Source organism: Saimiri boliviensis, chromosome 4 (genome assembly GCF_048565385.1).
Source record: "Saimiri boliviensis isolate mSaiBol1 chromosome 4, mSaiBol1.pri, whole genome shotgun sequence".
NCBI lineage: Eukaryota > Metazoa > Chordata > Mammalia > Primates > Cebidae > Saimiri > Saimiri boliviensis.
This window is the reverse complement of record NC_133452.1, coordinates 35,566,880-35,586,937: the sequence shown is the minus strand read 5'-3', so window position 1 is coordinate 35,586,937 and position 20,058 is coordinate 35,566,880. Positions and strand designations below refer to the sequence as shown.

The 20,058-nt window shown below is 40.9% G+C and overlaps 1 protein-coding gene across 1 annotated transcript in view; it reads right to left on the bottom strand.

Moving 5' to 3' along the window:
- The window catches only part of SGK1 (serum/glucocorticoid regulated kinase 1), a 156,129-nt gene that overhangs the window by 21,542 nt on the left and 114,529 nt on the right, over window positions 1–20,058 (bottom strand). The window lies entirely within an intron of this gene.

Genomic DNA, 20,058 nt, shown 5'->3' with positions numbered 1-20,058 from the left:
TGTATTTTTAGTAGAGACGGGGTTTCACCATGTTGACCAGGATGGTTTCGATCTCTCGACCTTGTGATCCACCCGCCTCGGCCTCCCAAAATGCTGGGATTACAGGCTTGAGCCACCGCGCCCGGCTAAGTATTGTTTTTATATCGACAATCTGCTCCTATATTTATAACTGATGGATAACTGATTGCCTTTTGACTTTTCCTTCAATAGTAGGAAAAAAAGCAACCAAAGAGCAGAAATGGGCCCTGCCATACATAGTTTCTTTTTTGTTGTTGTTTTTTAGAGATAGAGTCTGGCTGTATTGGCCAGGCTGGAGTGCAGTGGCACGATCTTGGCTCACTACAACCTCCGCCTCCTGGGTTCAAGCAATTCTCCTGCCTCAGCCTCCCAAGTAGCTGGGATTACAGGAGTATGCCACCACACCCAGTTAATTTTTGTATTTTTAGTAGAGAAGGGGTTTTGCCATATTGTCTATACTTGTCGTGAACTTCTGGCCTGAAGTAATCCACCTGCTTTGGCCTCCCAAAGTGCTGGGATTACGGGTGTGAATCACGGGGCCTGGCCTCCTGGCACACACAGTTTGTGACCCTGTTTGTCACTGTTCTCTAACCATCTCCCTTTTTCTTTTCTTCTTCTTGTTGTTGTTGTTAATTTTGTTTTGTTTGTTATTGTTTTTGGTTTTTTTTTTAGACAGAGTTGCCCAGGCTGGAGTCCAATGGCGGGATCTCGAGCTCAGCTCACTGCAACATCTGCCTCCTGGGTCCAAGTGATTCTCCCGCCTCAGCCTCCCGAGTAGCTGGGATTACAGGCATCTGCCACCATGCCTGCTGATTTTTGTATGTTTACTATAGTAAAAACGGGGTTTCACCATCTTGGCCAGGCTGGTCTCGAACTCTTGACCTCAGGTGATCCAACTGCCTCAGCCTCCCAAAGTGCTGGGATTACAGGCGTGAGCCACCACACCCAGCTATTTTTGCCATTTCTAAAAATAACCCAACAACTATGCAATGCACTGCTAACCTTAGCATTATTGCATTCATGGGTTCATGCGTATTAAGGACAGTTCATAGCACATTCAATGCTTTTTTCCCTCTTTGTTTTAAAGTTCAAAGTTACTGTCTACATGAAAGTTGGGGTATGTCACTGCCAGTCTCATTTTATGCTATTCATTAAATCATGAGCAGACTTTACCAAGAACAAAAAAAAAAAAAAAAATTCTTAAGAAACAAGAACATCCCCCTTACCCTATACAATGTTCCTGACAATCATTTATTAAGGTCTTTTTCTAATCTTTTCGCTGGAATCACTTCTACCTCCAAAACCATCTCTACCACTGCCAACTGGCATAAATCATTAAAGTTTTTCCTTAAGCTGTGATCAAATATCCTCATGCAAGTTTTTTAAGGAATAGCTCTTCTGCACATTCTCAGGGCGGGCACTACAGTAGTGCTAAGGGCATACTTCAAAGTGAAATGAACATATTCTCTGTAACTTCCACAGTTAACTACCTGTTATAATAGCTGACATTTCTTTTTTTTTTTTTTTTTTTTTTTTTTTGAGACGGAGTTTCGCTCTTGTTACCCAGGCTGGAGTGCAATGGCGCCATCTCGGCTCACTGCAACCTCCGCTTCCTGGGTTCAGGCAATTCTCCTGCCTCACCCTCCTGAGTAGCTGGGATTACAGGCACGCGCCACCACGCCCAGCTAATTTTTTGTGTTTTTAGTAGAGACGGGGTTTCACCATGTTGACCAGGATGGTCTCGATCTCTCGACCTCGTGATCCACCCGCCTCAGCCTCCCAAAGTGCTGGGATTACAGGCCTGAGCCACCGCGCCCAGCCCAATAGCTGACATTTCTTCAATGATTATACTAAGTGGCAGACACTATGTCTAAAGTTATTTTTTAATGCAATTTCTTATTTAATCCTCGTAATGATCCTTTGAAAAATGTTTACTATCTTTTTTTTTTTTTTTTTTTTTTTGAGACAAGAGTCTTGCTCTGTCATCCAGCCTGGAGGGCAGTGGCATGATCTCGGCTCATTGCAACTTCCTCCTCCCAGGTTCAAGAGATTCTCCTGCCTCAGCCTCCCAAGTAGCTGCCATTACAGGTGCGTGCCACCATGCCTGGCTTTTTGAATTTTTAGTAGAGATGGAGTTTCACTTTGTTAACCAAGACGGTCTCTATCTCCTGACCTCATGATCTGCCCAGCCTCCCAAAGTGCTGAGATTACAGATGTGAGCCACCGCACCTGGTCTCCTTCTTACATATATTTTAAGATATGTGGCTTGAACAAGTTAACATTACTTGGTGGAGTGACACAGACAACAAAATCAGAATGCAATTCTAGGTGTTTCTGACAACAAAAACTTTGCTTTTTTTCTCTTTTAGGCATAGTATCTCTCTGTTGCCTAGGTTGAAGTACAGTGGCGAAATCTTGGCTCACTGCAACCTCCTGGGTTCAAACGATTTTCCTGGGGTTACAGGCACACACCACCATGCCTGGCTAATTTTTGTATTTTTAGTGGAGACAAGGTTTCACCATGTTTGTCCGGCTTGTCTCAAACTCCTGACCTCAGGTAATCCACCTGCCTCTGCCTCCCAAAGTTCTGGGATTAAAGGTGTGAGTCACCAAACCTGGCCCCAAAACCCTGCTTTTAATCAGTGAAGTAATCTTCATCCTTACCTGTTCTAAATGACAGCTCATCACCTATTGTAGGCAACTACTACTATCTATTTTTATTTTTATTTTTTGAGACAGGGTCTCACTCTGTTACCCAGGCTGGAGTGCAGTGGCATAATCACAGCTCACTGCAGCCTCAAACTCCTGGGCTCAAGCCATCCTCCCACCTCAGCTTCCCAAGTAGCTGGGACCACAGGCGTGCACCTAATGCTAGTTTTTGTATTTTTTGTAGAAATGGGGTATCACCTTGTTGCCCAGGCTGGTGTTGAACTGAGTTCAAGCAATCCATCCACCTCGGCCTCTCAAAGTGTTGGGATTACAGGCGTGAGCCACCGTGCCTGGCTAACTGCGTTATTTTAGCTTGTATTTACACTGTTTTATTTGTATTCTACCTGCATCTATCCAATTTACCTACCTTGGCTCTCATGGGTGAAAACTTGCCTCCTTCTCCACAGAACCTAGCAAAATGCTGGGCTGAAAGGGAGACAATATCTCTAACTCCTGTAAAACAAAGCTTGTATTTGTCTAATTTCTTTCCTCTCTCAGCACTCTGCCCACTGGCAAGATCACATTGCAGTTTGAATCTCATCTTCTGCTAACTCACTTGCCACAGACACTTGTGTCCACATTTAAGCTAGTGGATTTTCATGGCATAGTTCCACTCTTGTCTTTTTGAAGCAGCGAAAGAGAATTGGAAAAGTTTCCAAGAGAGTCGACTTAAGAGTTCTGTTTCAGCACTTATGATTCAACATTCAGCTTTGGGCAAAGTACTTCTTCAAGTATTCTCAGAGTTAACAGCTATTTCGCTAATTTCACAGAGTGATTGGAAAGATCAGATGAAATTACTTATGGGAGAAAACTCAAGTGCGTTATGTAATTTCATATCCACAGGAGCATCATGGCCTAACTATTAATACAAAATTTTCCTCTAAGAGGCAATTTTTATTTCTTTTCTTTTCTTTCTTTCTTTCTTTTTTTTCTTTTTTTTTTTTTCTTTTTTTTTGAGACAGGGCCTCACTTTGTCCCCAGGCTAGAGTCCAGTGGCACTATCTTGGCTTACTGTAAACTCAGCCTCCAGGTTCAAGCGAATCTCCTGCCTCAGCCTCCAGAGTAGCTGGGACTACAGGAGTGTGCCACGATGCCCTGCTAATTTTTGTATTTTTGTAGAGATGAGGTTTTGTCATGTTGGCCAGGCTTGTCTGGAACTCGTAACCTTAGGTGATCTACCCGCCTCAGCCTCCTAAAGTGCTGGAAATACAGGCGTGGGCCACCACGCCCAACCTAAGAGCCAAAATTTTGATCAGTAGGAAATGCTGGCTGCCATAGTCATTTCTAAAGGGAAGGTTCAGGATTTCATGAGCTACATTGTTCATCAATGTCTGCTTCAATGACTCCAGCCGCAGCCTGAGTTAATCTTTTCCTAAATCCTTTTGCATTTTCTTTTTACTTTCAATTTACACCTTAACAAAATAAAGCAGTTTTAGAGTAAGATAGAATCTTACAGTTTATTTACTTCGGTCAACTCTCATGAGTTTTCTGGGGGCCTTCTGCATAAAATATAGTTCTATTCTTGTCTCTGGCATTCCTGGTTTTACCCTACCCCCCTCCCACTTCCATCCATTCCACTCCCTATTCTTTTTTTAAAAACTGAGTTGGAGTCTTGCTCTGTTGTCCAGACTGAAGTGCAGTGGCATGATCTTGGCTCCCTGCAACCTCTGCCTCCCGAGTTCAAGTGATTCCCCACCTCAGCCTCCCAAGTAGCTGGGATTATAGGCATGCACCGTCACACCTAGCTAATTTTTGCACTTTTGTATTTTCACCATCACCAGGCTGGTCTGAAACTCAACCTCAAATGATCCACCTGCCTTGGCCTCCCAAAGTGCTGGGATTGCAGGTGGGAGCCACCGCATCCTCCCGGCCCACCTACTATTCTTAACTCCTTACTTCCTACCCCTCACTGCCCTTCTTTGTGGGCATTTCATTCCTGGAATAGCCTGTTTTCATTATTAATTATGAGCCTATTTTCCTTACTATGTACAATTTTAAAGTCATAACATAATTTTTCTTCCAATGTTAAAAATTGTGTTTACATTTAACCAAATAAAATACTTGTTATTAAGGGCATGTGTTCAAAAATCTTATTTTCCACTTCTTTTCTCTAAGTCAGGCATGTAAGCTGATATCATGTCTTTCATATTGTTAAACTAAATTTGACCTGAGGTCACCTCTGTTCCTTGAATCCCTACCTGACTGCAGCTTAGCTCAGTATGTCCACAAACTGAAAACCTAATTTAGGACTACATTATAAGTCCTCACTAAAAATGGAAGCTAGGTTCTTAGATATTGTAACTTTAAGTGAAATAAAGTATAAGGAAATCAGTTCCACCACAAGCTAATTGATATAAAGAGGAATTAACTTCCTATGGCATACTTATGGATATAAAAACATCACATAACTTCTAAATAAAGACCAAAACACTCCAAACACTAAACATTGAAATAAATTCCCGGTCTCGCCCAGGTGATTTCATCTCAGCCTCCCAAGTAGCTGGGACTACAGGGATCTTCCCTTGTTTTTTCTCCTAGCTGCACTTCCAGTTTGTGTCCACAGTACTTAGAGTTGCTGTTGTTTTTCTTCTTTGTTCTTTTCTCTCTTTATTTTCTTATGTTCCTCCCTGCACACTGAAGTTGCTGTTGTTTTAGATTTTCTGTTTTTCTTTTTTGTTTACTTGAGAGAGGTCTTCTCCCTCAGTCACACCCTGGCTGGAGGGATTAATAGCTGACTCTGGGTATACTGCCTGAGTTAGCAGTTAAAAAAAGAAAGAAAGAAAGAAAGAAAGAAAGAAGGGAAAAAAAGAAAGAAAAGAGAAAGAAAGAAAGAAGAAAGAAAAGAAACGAAAGAAAGAAAGAAAGAAAGAAAGAGAAAGAAAGAATTTAAGATCCACAATCATGTGAGCCGATTTCTCTCTTTCTTTTTTTTTTAAGACAGGGTTTCACCATGTTGGTCAGGCTGGTCTTGAACTCCCGACCTCAGGTGATCCACCCCCCCCCCCGCCCTTGGCCTCCAAAGTGCTTGGATTACAGGCATGAGCCACCACACCCGGCCAATGTGAGCCAATTTCTATAATAAAAAGAAAGAAAGAAAGAAAACTATTTACCCAATGATTCCATTTCAGGGTGGTAGACAACCTGAGCCTACTATGCCAGCTCAGGGAACAAGGTGACACCAATCTTGGACAGGACACTGTCCCATCCTCAAGGTGCACTCACACTCACACGCTCATGCTTGCTCAGACTGGGACAACGTGGACGTGGCAATGAACCTCACATGCGTATCTGTGGGGTGTGAGAGGAAACATGGAGAAAACCCACAAAGATGTGAGGAGAATGTGTGAACTTTACACAGACGGTGGTCCCAGCTGGAAATCTTTTCTTTTTTCTCATCAATGTTATAGCGACATGCTACATATATTTTTGTTACAACTAGCTGAGTCTCAGCCAATCACAGTAACCAAACTTCAGCCAATCACAGCAACTGAGCTTCAGCCAATCACAGGTTGCCAACTGATCAGACTATGCCCAAATAAGGCAAATTCAGAGCTTTAACCAATCAAGCCGTTTCTGTACCTCACTTCCAGTTGTGACTATAAATGCTCCCCGCCCACCTATTTGCCCAGTGGAACTCTCTGAGCCTCCTTTGGTTGCTGAGGGCTGCTGGATTGGAGAATCACTCTTTGTTCAAATAAGCTGTTAAATTCAATTTGTCAAAAGTTTTTCTTTTCACAGTATTATGTATCCTGTGTTATGAGATAACCTTCTTAGGCAAAAAGAAAGCCATTAAAGGCTGAATATTTCAGCATGCTTAACGTAATAAAATTTAGGACTTTTTTTAGCTACAGTTAAAATCCACTAGAATTTTTTGATATGCTGCCATATTAGTCTGATTTAAAGTAATGAGAGTAGATTCATTAAAATATGTGTTGCGCCGGGCGCGGTGGCTCAAGCCTGTAATCCCAGCACTTTGGGAGGCTGAGGAGGGTGGATCACGAGGTCAACAGATCGAGACCATCCTGGTCAACATGATGAAACCCCGTCTCTACTAAAAATACAAAACATTAGCTGGGCATGGTGGCACGTGCCTGTAATCCCAGCTACTCAGGAGGCTGAGGCAGGAGAATTGCCTGAACCCAGGAAGCAGAGGTTGCCGTGAGCCGAGATCGTGCCATTGCACTCCAGCCTGGGTAACAAGAGTGAAACTCCATCTCAAGAAAAAAAAAAAACAACAAAACAAAAACAAAAACAAAACCATGAAGTTGCATTTCACCTATTTTCCTTATATTTTTTAAGTGAGAAAATTTCCTGGTATCATTTTAGCTATAATAAAATGCCTTTTAGGGCTATGGAAACAAAAGATCTTGGACATAAAATGAATGATTCTGATAAAATGAGCACAAGAAAATACTGCATGAGAATAGTTTTAAAAGAATCCTGGGGAATTAGCAAAACGAGCTATTGTGAAGCACTGTTAGTTTAGCCTTTAGTAAAACAGCAGAAATAACAAGCAATTTTGGTCAGAACAAAGAGAAAGAGAAAAATTTAAGTTCCACAAAGGCAGAAACAGATTTTGCTCCAATTGGAAAGCTTCAGAAAGCTAAACCCTTCATTTACATAATCCAAGGCAGAGTGAGGGGCCTCTCTGTGTTGAGCTAAACTGAGCCTATAGTCACACATTCACACATTTGGCACTAGGACAGTTGTGAGGATAGGATCTGACAAACTTTTCACTGCCAAACATAACTCAGATGCTAGATGAGCATGACTCTAAGTATCTTTACACAGAGTTTAGACATAGCATTTCACTACTCACTGGAATAAATAACCCATCCTTGAACTTGGAACCCTCTAAGCCATTGTAGATGGTTTAAGTCATGCAAAACAAAGTTCTTTTTGCTTTACAGATCTTAGCTTAAGAATGCAATATTTTATCTAAATGACTAGGCAACTAAGGTTCTCTCCAATTTGAGGATTTTAAGTCTAGCCATATGTCTATTTCCAGGAAGCTTATCAGTTTTGTGTCTGGGGCCCCAGATAATGGAACACAGCAAATTATAAGCTTCATGGTTCAGCAGAAAAAACAAGTTTGGGGTCCAGTAATGTATTAAATAGTAAAAATAATGATAAAATAAAATTCATTCTTCTTTCAAACCATAGTTTGTAAAGCCCATGAAAGTATAATCTTAGGTAAATGTTTATCCCGTGTATATGATGTAATTCTTTCTTCAAGTAAAAAGAGCTAACATAAACTGACCATTAATTATATGTTAACACAGTTGTAAGTACCTTAACTGCATTATCTTTTTTGATCCTCATGAAATTCTATGATCAACTATTACTATTTCATTTTTGCAGGTGAAAGAAATAGAAGGACAATAGGGTTAAATAATTTGCCCAGCCAGACATGTGCCTGTAATCCCAGCTATTCTGAAGGATGAGGTGGGAGGATCACTTTAAAAAAAAAAAAAAGAAAGAAAAAAAAATATATATATATATAGGTTTTTTCTTTTTTTTTTTAATTTCTTTATTTCTTAATATATATATATATACATAGTTTTTAAAGACAGGGTTTCACCATATTGGTCAGGCTGGTCTTGAACTGCCGACCTCAAGTGATCCACCCACCTTGGCCTCCAAAGTGCTTGGATTACAGGCGTGAACTACCACGCCACGCCACTTTTTTTTTTTTTTTTTTAATTTAAAAAGAGATAGAGTCTCACTATGTTGCCCAGGTTGGTCTTGAACTCCTGAGCTCAAGTGAGCTACCTGCCTCAGCTCCTCAAAGTGCTGGGATTACAGGTATGAGCCACTCTGCTTGGCCATGAGGATCACTTGAGCCCAGGAGTTCAAATCCAGCCTGGGCAACAGAGGAGACTCTGTCTCAAACAAAGAAAACAAAGAAAAAATAATAATTTGTCCTAAAATAAAATAATTAATAAATAATAATAATTTGCCCAAAGCCACGCAGGTAGTAAGCATTGAACTCTGTGACAAACTCTTGATTGGAGAAGGACTGACTCAGGAGTTCACAACACGACTACAACAGATTGCTGGGCAGTTTCCTGTTGCTCCGTGCATGGCCTACTGGCCAAATCTAATGTGAGGTCACTTGACTAAAAGAGATGTGGTTCAGGAAGCTGAGAATGATTGTGGTTACCTGTTCTAAGGTACAGAAATGGATTTTTTAAAGTTTGAGTGGAAGTAGGAGATGCCAAAAAACAGTATGAGTGATAGAGTGAGTGGATCTCTTTCTGATGGATTAAATCTTCAGAAAGACCTTCAGAATGAATCTCTAGCTACCTTAATTTTGGAGAGTCCTAATTGTATTCATTTTTTCAACACATTTGATTGTGCATGTACCATGGGCAAGGAAGTCTGTTAAAAACTGAATGTATAAGGCCAGGTGCAGTGGCTCTCACCTCTAATCCCAGCATTTTGAGTGGCTGAGACGGGCAGATGACTTGAGCTCTGGAGTTTGGGACCAGCCTGGGCAACATCGTGAAACCCCATCTCTACAAAAAACAAAAAAATTAGCTGGGTGTGGTGGCTCATGCCTGTAGTCCCATCTACTTGGAAGGCTGAGATAAAAGGATCGCTTGAAACTGGGAGGTCAAGGCTACAGCTAAAGTAAGCTGTGATCGCGCCACTGCTCCAGCCTGGGTGACAACATGAGGCCCTGTCTCAAAAAACCACCACCACCACCACCAACAAAACCCCCAAATGTACAGAAAATTATTAAGGGGAGTAGTGGAAGATAGCTAGCGAGTTGGAGACTCTAACTTGAGATGTGGTATTACTACTCATTTGTACATTTTTTTCTCATTTCTTTCTGACCAAAGGTGTTATGTTTTTATTGTTATTCTCTTAAGGGGGTCCTTCATTTGATGGCATGAAAAGTTATGACCGACCATCTCCAGTTCAGTTGATCGGTCAAGAATATGCAGTTATTGTTATGTTGAGGTCATTATCAAACTTCAACACATAAAAGGCAAAAATAGTGGCCAGGCGCGGTGGCTCAAGCCTGTAATCCCAGCACTTTGGGAGGCCGAGACGGGTGGATCACGAGGTCAAGAGATCGAGACCATCCTGGTCAACATGGTGAAACCCCGTCTCTACTAAAAATACAAAAACTAGCTGGGCATGGTGGCACCTGCCTGTAATCCCAGCTACTCAGGAGGCTGAGGCAGGAGAATTGCCTGAACCCAGGAGGCTGAGGCAGGAGAATTGCCTGAACCCAGGAGGTGAGCCGAGATCGTGCCATTGCACTCCAGCCTGGGTATCAAGAGTGAAAACTCCATCTCAAAAAAAAAAAAAAGGCAAAAATAGACTGAGCGTGGTGGCTCATGCCTATGATCCTAGCACTGAGACCTGAAGTTCAAGACCAGCCTGGCCAACGTGGTGAAACCCCATCTCTACTAAAAGTACAAAAATTAGCCAGGCAGGGAGGTGAGCACCTGTAATCTCAGCTACTTGGGAGGCAGAGGCCGGAGATCGCTTGAACTTGGGAGGTGGAAGTTGCAGTGAGCTGAGATCATGCCATTCCAAGCCACTGCCTGGTGGGCAATGCAAGACTCTGTCTCAAAAAATAAAATAAAATAGCAAAAATAGTCCAAATATCAGTTAGTTGGAGAACCAAATTTATCCACAAGAAACGTAAGTGGCCTCTTGGGAAGCCAGTCTTTGCAAAGAATTTTTGTTTAATGAGGTTAAGGGTATACAAGATGTAGGCCAAAGGATAATTTAGCTTCTTCTTCTTCTTTTTTTTTTTTTTAAATAAAGATGGGGTTTTACCATGTTGGTCAGGCTGGTCTTGAACTCCTGACCTCAGGTGATCTGCCCCCCTTGGCCTCCAAAGTGCTTGGATTATAGGCATGAGCCACCTTGCCCAGCCAATTTAGCTTCTTAGGACTGCGTCCTTGTTCTTTTCAAAGCCTAGCTTCATCTCTGTTCCCATTGATGACATTGAGACTTTGGAATTCTTCACTGTGGGTAAGATGATTTTATTACCGAGATAGCTACCTTTTTGTAGTTATCACCTGAGTAAATGAGGTTAGTCAACTTACAGGATTTTCATATGTCCACAGATTTTTACTAGATAATTTGTCTGTAATATCAGGAGGCAAAGTCTACCATGAGTATATTGGCCAACATGTATCAGATGGAAAATTTTTGTGTAAGCAGATGATGTTTACCTTTTCATATATTTCTCTATTTTGCTAGATAATGCCATACTTCAGCAGACAAGCAACTGTTTTCTAGCTATAAATATGAGTGTTTTGCTTTTCAAGAGAAAAAAATCTAGAAATTGTTTTCTTTACTTTAAAAAATTCATGTAGTGAGGTCCCTCCTCTGCTTACATTAATCCAATGATACAATTTTATATATTCCCTGAATATATAAAATACTAAAATATTTCTGTAGTCCATATGTTTTCAAATTATGAATCATTTTATTTCTACATTTGGTACATAAACTATTACTGCTCCTGAGTAAATACGGATATACTACTTTATATATATACGTTCTTTTTTTCTTTCTCTCTTTCTTTTTTTTTTTTTTTGGAAACAGGGTCTTACTCCTGGCCTCAAGTGATCCTCCTGCTTCAGCCTCCTAAGTAGCTGGAATTATAGGTGTGAGCTACAAGTAGTGATTCCTAAGTCCCCAGAATTTAAGCTGATTTTTATTTTTTATTTATTTATTTTTCTGAGATGGAGTTTCACTCTTGTTGCCAAGGCCGGAGTGCAATGGCACGATCTCAGCTCACTGCAACCTTCACCTCCCAGGTTCAAGTGATTCTCCTGCCTCAGCCTCGAAAGTAGCTGGGATTACAAGCATGTGCCACCACACCGAGCTAATTTGGTATTTTTAGTAGAGATGGAGTTTCTCCATGTTAGTCAGGCTGGTCTCGAACTCTTGACCTCAGGTGATATGCCTGCCTTGGCGTCCCAAAGTGCTGGAATTACAGGCATGAGCCACCTCGCCTGGCATGACTTTTATTTATTTATTTATTTATTTATTCTTTTTTTTTTTTTTTTTTTTTGAGACGGAGTTTCGCTCTTGTTACCCAGGCTGGAGTGCAATGGCGCGATCTCGGCTCACCACAACCTCCGTCTCCTGGGTTCAGGCAATTCTCCTGCCTCAGCCTCCTGAGTAGCTGGGATTACAGGCACATGCCACCATGGCCAGCTAATTTTCTGTATTTTTTTTTTTAGTAGAGACGGGGTTTCACGATGTTGACCAGGATGGTCTCGATCTCTTGACCTCGTGATCCACCCACTCGGCCTCCCAAAGTGCTGGGATTACAGGCTTGAGCCACCGCACCCAGCCTTATTTATTCTTGTATTTATTTATTTTTAAGACGGGTTGTCACTCTGTAGCCCAGTCTGGAATGCAAAGTCATGATCATAGCTCACTGCAGACTCCAACTCTTGGACTCAAGCCACCCTGCTGCCCCATATTCCTTAGCAGCTGGGACCATAGGTGCAAGCCACCACGCCCAGCTTGAACTGATTTTTTTAATGTGATGAACCATTAGAAAATATATAGGAGCTTAATGATAAGACCTTCACAAAAACAGAAACAATAGACACTAGGTCTACTTGAGGACAGAGGATAGGAAGCTGAAAAGGAACAGAAAAGATAACTATTGGGTATTGGACTTAGTATCGGGGTAATGAAATAATCTGTACAACAAACCCATGTGACAAGAGCTTATCTATGCTGGCCCAGCATGGTGGCTCATGCCTGGAATCCCAGTACTTTGGGAGGGTGGGGTGGGCAGATCACTTGAGCTCAGGAGTTCTAGATCAGTCTAGCCAACATGGTGAAACCCCATCTCTACTAAAAATACAAAAATTAGCCTGGTGTAGTGGCAGGTGCCTGTAAGCCCAGTTACTCAGGAGGCTGAGGCAGGAGAATCGTTGGAACCCAAAAGGTGGAGGTTGCAGTGAGCTGAGATCGCACAACTACACTCCAGACTGGGTGACTCTCTCTTTAAAAAATAAAAAAAGAGTTTACTTATGTACAAACCTTCACATGTACCCCCAAACCTAAAACAAAATTTAAAAAAAGAAAAATAAATTGTGTGTGTGTGTGTGTGTGTGTGTGTGTGTGTGTGTGTGTATACATACACGAACAATGCACAATCCTGAAAATATAAAGAAAAATTCAATTTTCTTCTCTGGGAAAAATTTATGCAGTAATGATTCTTGCTCTTAAATTTTTGATTGAAAGAAATCTAGACATTTTTAAAAAACCCAGTGGTAGAATTGTCTTGTTAAAAAGGGACATCAAGTAAAAGCCCAGGGTGAACATAAAAGAGTTATGTTTCTTACCTGGCAAAACCAGTGCCTGGCTAAAATAATGACCTTGCAAATAAATGTTGTTTAACCACTTCATTATCTGGTTTTCTTTAAGCAAAGAACATTATCTGGGTTGCCAATAATAGTACTGGGGAAAAACGCACACTTTGAAAGTAGGAAGAAACTCATTCTACCTTGAAATTCTAATTCAAGAGGAAATTACAGGCCACTGCAGGACCAGCGATTGAAAATCAAAGGTGTACAAAAACAAACAACTCAGGTTTCAAAGCCGAAAAACAAAGATAACAGGAAAGAGCCTAAACTTGTGCGGCCTGTTTGCTTGTTGTCTGAACAAATGCTGGGAAGGCACGAGAAATTCTAAGCCCAGTGAACGAAAGTGTAAGACTACAGATGATCAAGTTTCTTCCTTTCTCTTATTTTTTTTATCTTTTCCCTATGATGAGTGTAGGGCACTTTTATGTTATAATCGTAAAAAAGAAAGACTTAAAAAATGAGTTTTGTTTTTCAAACTGTATACCATATCCATCTTCAGGTGAGCATGCTAGTCCTGTCCTCTGGTACTCACACAAAAAGACAGTGAATGTAAAAGTCTAGGCAGTTCTACCAGATTTCACATAATGAAACTACCTTGAGTAATTCCTTAATTCTTCACAGAATCATGTTTATATATAACTTCTATTTCTACCAAGCAATGTGGACTAACCACCTCTAATATTTAACTCTATTTAAACTGTGTAGAAGGCCGGATGCTGACTCACACCTATAATCCAAGCACTTTGGGAGGCCAGGGCAGGTGGATCACTTGAGCTCTGGAGTTCAAGATCAGCCTGGGCAACATGGAGAAACCCTGTCTCTACAAGAATATAAGAAATTAGCTGGATGTGGTGGCATGTGTTTATAGTCCCAGCTGCTTGTGGGGCTGAGGCAGGAGGATTGCTTGAGCCCAGGAAGTTGAGGCTGCAGTCAGCTGAGATCATGCCACTGTACTTCAGCCTGGGTGACAAGAATGAGAACTCATCTCAAAAAAAAAAAAAAAAAGACTACACACTACATTAAAATAAATAAAATACTCTCTGATGATGAGTGATTTTGAAAGAAAATACTTCATTCTTTAAAAAATGACCCCCCCAAAAAAAGCAAAAACATTGTCATTTTTTGTATTTTTCCTTTATTTATTTATTATTATTATTTTGAGACAGAGTCTTGCTTTGTTGCCCAGGCTGGAGTGCAGTGGCCCAATCTTGGCTCACTGTAAACTCCGCCTCCCAGGTTCAAGAGATTCTCCTGCCTCAGCCTCCTGAACAGCTGGGATTGTAGGCACACATCACTAGGCCTAGCTAATTTTTGTATTTTTCTTTTATTCCTTTTTTTTTTTTAAAGACAGAGTTTTGCCATGTTGGTCAGGTTGGTCTTGAACTCCCGACCTCAGGTGATCCACCTGCCTTGGCCTCCAAAGTGCTTGGATTACAGGTGTGAGCCGCCACGCCTGGCCAATTTTTGTATCTTTTGTAGAGATGGGGTTAAGCCATGATGGCCAGACTGGGCTTGAACTCCTGACCTCAGGATCCACCTGCCTCAGCCTCCCAAAGTGCTGGGATTACAGGCATGAGCCACTGTGCCCGGCCTATTATTTCTTGTATTATTAAAATCATTTCAGGAATTTGTAAAAGTTACAATAACAAAACTCATATTACAGCAATGACTAGAACATGGGCTTTGTAAAGAATCCATTTACAGGCTCATAAGACTAGGTGTTGCAGATGGATAGCAGTGCAGCTGCTCAAGCTTGTGTTTGCGCTTAGCAGAATTCAAATCAGTTAGGAAGAGTTTCCGAGTGCTGATAAGCTGGAGAAGAAAGGGCGTGCTGCAGTGTAGAAACCACCAGACAGAAGAATTTCATCACCTACATTCAAATTGTGAAAATGCTACTAGTGAACTAGAAGAATATTTAACTTCCTAAACCTCTAATAGAGGCATAGCAAGAAAAAGGCTGTCCCTCTTATTTCAAGGGATTGCTGCAAACACTACATTAGATTTCTGCTGAACCATTTGTAAAAGTATGAGGCGTAATACAAATATCAGATATCAGCAGAAGTTTTCCATTTCGTTAGACCCGTTTCATTAGAAAAGGTGGCTACTCCAGCTACTCAGGAGGCTGAGGCAGGAGAATTGCCTGAACCCAGGAGGCGGAGGTTGCGGTGAGCCGAGATCGCGCCATTGCACTCCAGCCTGGGTAACAAGAGCGAAACTCCGTCTCAAAAAAAACAAAAACAAAAACAAAAACAAAACAAAACAAAACAAAAAATTAGCTTGCACCTGCAATCCCAGCTACTCAGGAGGCTGACAGGAAGATTGCTTGTACCTGGGAGGTGGAGGTTGCAGTGAGCTGAGGTCTTGCCACTGCACTCCAGCCTGGGTGACAGTGCAAGACTCTGTCTCAAAAAAATAGTAAAAACAGCTGGGCATGGTGGCTCACGCCTGTAATCCCAGCAGTTTGGGAGGCCAAGGAGGGCAGATCACTAGGTCAAGAGATTGAGACCATACTGGCCAACATGGTGAAACCCCATCTCTACTAAAATTACAAAACTTAACTGGGCATGGTGGTGCGCACCTGTAGTCCCAGCTACTTGGGAGGCTAAGGCAAGAGAATTGCTTGAATCCGGGAGGTAGAAGTTGCCATGAGCCGAGATTGCACCACTGCATTCCAAAGAGTGAGACTCCGTCTCAAATAAATAAATGCATACATATATACATACATAAAAAGAAATCCTAAAGGAAAATTTCCAGGCTAAAGGGAAATGATACCAGAGAGAAACAAATTTGCAGTAAGAAATGAAGAACATTGGAAATGGTAATAATCTGGATGAATACAAAAGAAAATTTTCTTCTTATTTTTAAAAAAATGCACTGTACTGTACGGTTTAGTACATATATGGAGGGTTTAGTACATATATAGATAATATCTATGACAGCTATAATATAAAAGATGAGAGTAGAGTGGGGTAGATACACCTACATTGTTTGAAAATTTTGACCATGGTTTATGAAAATTTAAAGTCATTTATTATAGGTCAGGTGCAGTGGCTCACACCTGTAATCCTAGCACTTTGGGAGACCATGGCGGGTGGATCACTTGAGGTCAGGAGATCGAGACCAACCTGGCCAACATAATGAAACCCCATCTCTACTAAAAGTACAAAAATTAGCCAGGGGTGGCCTGTGCCTGTAATCTCTCTACCTGGGAGGCTGAGACAGGAGAATTACTTGAACCCAGAAGGTGGAAGTCACAGCAAGCTGAGGTTGTGCCACTGCACTCCATCCTGAGCAACAGACTGAGACTCTGTCTCAAAAATAAAATAAAATAAAATAAAGTCGGCCGGGCACGGTGGCTCAAGCCTGTAATCCCAGCACTTTGGGAGGACAAGGCGGGTGGATCATGAGGTCAAGAGATTGAGACCATCCTGGCCAACATGGTGAAACCCCATCTCTACTAAAAATACAAAACATTAGCTGGGCATGGTGGCGCATGGCTGTAATCCCAGCTACTCAGGAGGCTGAGGCAGGAACCCAGGAGGCAGAGGTTGCGGTGAGCCGAGATCGCGCCATTGCACTCCAGCCTAGGTAACAAGAGTGAAACTCCGTCTCAAAAAATAAATAAATAAATAAATAAAGTCATTTATTATAATCTTCAGAGCACCACTGAAAATATGATGCAAAGGGTGTAACTAAAAAGTCAACAGGTAAATTAATATTAAATTCTAAAATATTATTAGACTATTCAAATAATCAATAATTATTTATTTGAAATCAAATAATCAATAATATTTTGATTATTTGAAATCAAATAACAATATTTTGATTATTTGAAATCAATCTATAATATTTTGATTATATGAAAATATTCAAATAATCAATAATTATTCAAATAATCCTAGAGAAGTCAGAAAGGAAGAACAAGCAAAGAAAGAAGATAAGGGGCGTGTAGAAAACAAATAGCAAAACAGTAAAGTTAAATCTAACTGTGTCATTACATTAAGTGTAAGGGGTCTAAACATCCCAAGTAAAAAACAGAGATTGTTAGATAGGATTTAAAAGGAAAACCTGACCTCATGATGTCTATAAGATACGCACTTTAACTAAAAGACACAGGTTGAAAGAAAATGGATAGAAAATATATGCCATGTGAAAAGAAGGCTTTGCAAGACTGGACTGACTAAAGCTATCAGAAGAAACAGAGTTCAAACAAAGACTTTTACCAGAGATAAAGAAAAAAATTTCCTAACGATAAAATGATCAGTTCATCAGGAAATAATCATAAAGACATAGGTGACTCATAATGAAATCTATTCAAAATATATAAAGCAAAGCAAAAATTGATTAAAAGAACCAAAAGACCACTAGAGGTGGAGATTTAAAAAAGCAAAAAACAACAGAAAAAAAAAAAAACCTCATAATAATGGACTGATCAACTATGCCAAAAAAAAAAAAAAAAAGAAAAAAAAATTACTCTAGACATAGATCCTACTTTATGAGTTGGTTAAGTTGCTGACTGGGAAGCTCTTCATGAGATGAGCTCTTGTAGGAGGGACACTCCATTCTTCGTAACCCTACTAATGAAGGAAAAGTAATAATGTTTTAAAAATGAGTAAATCTGTCACCAGCCTGGGTGAGAGAGCAAGACTCCAGCTCAGGAAAGCTCAGGAAAAAAAAAGAGTAGATCTGAATATTTCTATTCCTATTTTTCTTTCTTTTCTTTTCTTTTTTTTTTTTTTTTTTTTTTTTTTGTGACCAGGTTTTACTCTTATGGCCCAGGCTGGAGTCCAATGGCACAATCTTGGCTCACTGCAACCTTCACTTCCTTGGGTTCAAGTGATTCTCCCACCTCAGCCTCCAGAGTAACTGAGATTACAGGCGCCTGCCACCATGCCCAGCTAATTTTGTATTTTTAGTAGAGATGGGGTTTCACCATGTTGGCCAGGATGGTCTCAAACTCCTGACCTCAGGTGATCCGCCCACCTCGACCTCCCAAATTGCTGGGATTACAAGCATGAGCCACTGCATTCAGCCCATAATATAATTTCTTTAGGCTTCTAAATTGTCTAAGCAACTTTTTCTTTTTTCTCTTCTTTCTTTCTTTCTCTTATTTCACTTTCTTTCTTTCCTTTGTTTGTTTTTTTTTTTTTTTTTTTTTTTTTTTTTTTTTTTTTTTTTTGAGATGCAGTTTCACTCTCGTTGCCCATGTTGGAGTGCAGTGGTGTAATCTTGGCTCACTGCAACCTCTGCCTCCTTGGTTCAAGCGATTCTCCTGCCTCAGCATCCCAAGTAGTTGGGATTACAGGCATGCCCCACCATGCCTGGCTATTTCTTTCCTTTCTTCCTTCTTTCCTTCCTTCCTTCCTTTCTCTTTCTCTTCCTTCCTTCCTCCCTCTTTCTTTCTTTCTTTCCCCTTCCTCTCTCTTTTCTTTCTTTCTTTCTTTCTTTCTTTCTTTCTTTCCTTTCTTCTTTCCTTCCTTCCTTTCTTTCTCTCTTTTTTTGTGAAAGCAAGTTTATTCAGAAAGTAAAAGAATGAAGAATGGCTACTTTATAGACAGAGCAGCCCGAAGGGCCACGGGTGAAGCACCATTTTCTAGACCTGTCCTGTACACATTTCCCTCCCTTTCCATTTTCTTTACATAATATCAAAAACCATTTATGTTTTTTGGGTAATGTTTCATTCTACATTGGTTCGTCATAACACATGTGCTGTATGTACATCTTAATAGCAGATGGCTTGTTTATTGTGGTGGTGTACTTCGAATGGGCTGAAATGATGGCATAAACAGGCTAATTTGCTTTTATGCTTTTTCTTTTTTCTTCAAAAGGCTTAATAAAACAAGACAGAAAAAAAAATTTTGACAGATGAAATTGATAATGTTTAGACCACGAGCCTGCCTGGTCTTTGAAAAAAAAAAAAAAAAATCAGAGAGTTTCTCACTTTCCTTCTCAAGTCCTCCTGTTTCTCCTAATAGGCACAGTCTCTGACTCCTTTTCATGAAGAACAGATTAAAGCGCAGATTTAGCCCAAGCTGTTCTGCTCGGAGAGCTGCTTCTTCCCAGGGAGTGTGCTATAGAACCGGGCAGTCTGCTCTCCATTCCCCCAGCCTTGGTATTTTCTGGCTGGGAGCTTTGGATACGGCAGCTATAACCTATTCAGCTTACTATGTCTTTTCTAATAGAGGCATAGCAAGAAAAAGGCTGTCCCTCTTATTTCAAGGGATTGCTGCAAACACTACATTAGATTTCTGCTGAACCATTTGTGAAAGTATGAGGCGTAATACAAATATCAGATATCAGCAGAAGTCTTCCATTTCGTCAGACCCGTTTCATTAGAAAAGGTGAAAGCTCGACTATCACTCTCGTAATTATTTGAGCCCCTTTTTGCTTCACCTCCCCTTTTATTTCTAGTGTCGACTTTGTGCAGTTAGGCCTCATGGCTTATGTGTGTTTGTGAAAAAGAATCTTTTTTTTTCTTTTTGAGATGGAGTCTCGCTCTGTGGCCCACACTGGGATGCAGTTGCGCGATCTCAGCTCACCACAACCTCTGCCTCCCGGGTTCGAGAGATTCTCCTGCCTCAGCCTCCCAAGTAGTTGGGACTACAGGTGTGCACCACGACGCCTGGCTAATTTTTTGTATTTTTAGTAGAGACAGGGTTTCACTGTGTTAGCCAGGATTGTCTCAATCTCCTGACCTCATGATCTGCCCTCCTCGGCCTCCCAAAGTGCTGGGATTGCAGGTGTAAGCCATCGCACCCAGCATGAAAAAGGTTTAAACGTCATCTATTTCCTATGAGAGCATTCCCTACCCTTTGTCTAAGTGTAATTTCTAATCATATAACCTGAAGCATATTCTCCGATCTCATACAGTGGCATTCCTCTGATTCTGATTAGACGTATGGCCCTGATATCATAGTGCAAGACATCCCCACCTCCTTTAAGTATTCTGAAGTATGATTCACCCTCTGTT